The sequence below is a fragment of the Limulus polyphemus genome, unplaced genomic scaffold, assembly GCF_000517525.1.
Source record: "Limulus polyphemus unplaced genomic scaffold, Limulus_polyphemus-2.1.2 Scaffold471, whole genome shotgun sequence".
NCBI lineage: Eukaryota > Metazoa > Arthropoda > Merostomata > Xiphosura > Limulidae > Limulus > Limulus polyphemus.
The window spans coordinates 315,788-317,798 of NW_013666081.1; positions in this window are offsets into that span (position 1 = coordinate 315,788).

Genomic DNA, 2,011 nt, shown 5'->3' on the forward strand with positions numbered 1-2,011 from the left:
TGTGGTTGTTTTATGAATGACAAAGGTACTTTGAATGTGGTATTACCAAAGGGGTGAGTTCACTATTAGGGTACTGTGGATATGATGTTGTTGTTTTATGCAGAATTGAGGTACTTTGGATGTTGTACTACCAATAGATTGAGTTGTTTTATCCAGGGCTAAGGTACTGTATGTGGTGCCACCAACAGAATGAGTTGGTCTATCCAGAACTAGAGTACTGTATGTGGTACTACCAACAGGTTGAGTTATTTTATGCAGGACTAGGGTACTGTATGTAGTACTAACAACAGGTTGAGTTATTTTATGCAGAACTATGGTGCTATATGTGGTACTACCAACAGGTTGATTTGTTTTATGTAAGACTAGGGTGCTATATGTGGTACTACCAACAGGTTGATTTGTTTTATGTAGGACTGGGATACTGTATGTGGTACTACCAACAGATTGAACTTGTTTTATGCAGGACTAGGGTGCTTTCGAGAAAGAAAATTATTTGTTCACCCTCCATTTTGTTCTCTGAAGGAGGATTTCTTTTTGAAATATACTAAACAAACGCTTAAGATTAATATAAAAAAAGAGAGCAAAATAATGTCAAATTGTTTATTTTTGTCAATAAGGTAAACAAAAAACTATTTTTAAAGATTCATCTTACTGCTATAATGAAAAAGTCTATCGAAAATGTTCATTGACATAAAACACGCAGATCCAGGACAATATCGCTAATTGCAACACGCTACTTGTATTCACTAAACATTTGCCAAGACACTGATTTTAGTGTGTATTTAAGATTTAAATATTTGATTAATTGCGAAATATATTTGATGGTTAATTACATATGCCCTACATTTATGGTATATGATATATATATATATATATATACCAAGGTTTACCTTGCCGATAGTATTTTCTTATATCTTTACATTAGATATGATGTTTCTTCAATGATTCTGATTTCAAACTAATATTTCTCTAAATCTTTAATTTGTATACAGCGTTTCGCTATGTTTACAACTTGCATATTGCGCTTTACTGTGTTTTTATCTTAGCCTTTGTACTTCCACCCTTATAGGTAAACAACTCTCCCAGGTTTACTTTTAGATGCACAGTAAAAAACACATGATTAATATTTTGTTATTTATCTGAAACTGATAAACCTTGGGAAATTTGAAGGGGGGCAACACCTCTTTCTTGATGGTGGTTTAAAATTCCAAACTCACATCTGGTTAATATCACACTTTTCAAGGCTAAAACAAAGGTTATACAATACGTCCTATATATATGCGTGTCCATGGTAGTAATCTAGAGGGGCATATGTGTGTCCATGGCGATGTTTTTCACTACATCTGTAACTTATTAGTGTTTCCAATATGTCCTTAACTTATGTGTAGCGTTTTATTTTCTGAGTAGATTTTACTATTTATTAATGTGTTTTAACTTGTAGGTTGTTTTTATTATGCAGTGAACTGCTGAGTAGTGGTTTGCTACGTTTGTAAGGTGCACGTTATGTTTTGCTATGTATTTTACTGTTTAGTTTAGGGCAGGTGTGACATAGTAGTTAGCGTTATAAGATGCTCAGATTTAATGCCCTTCCCTCAACCAGTCCCATCAAACATGCTCGCCCTTTCAGTTATAATGTGATCGTCAATCCCACTATTCGTTGGTAAAATAGTAGCCCAAGAGTTGGTGATGAGTGATGACTAGCTGCCTTCCCTCTAGTATTACACTGCCAAATTAGGGACGGCTAGCGCAGATAGCCCTCGTGTAGCTTTCCGCGAAATTTAAAATAAACAAACCCTTTTTTCAAATATGCGATTCACACTCTGGGGCCGTGAGTGCGTTATAAGAATGATGGTCAAATTCAACTGTTCGTTCAGACAATATTATTCCAAGAATTAGTGGTGGGTTATGTTGACTAGTTACTTTTCTCTATTATATATATACGCTCAGATAGCCCTTGTGTAGCTTTCCGCGAAATTTAAAATAAACAAACCCTTTTTTCAAATATGCGATT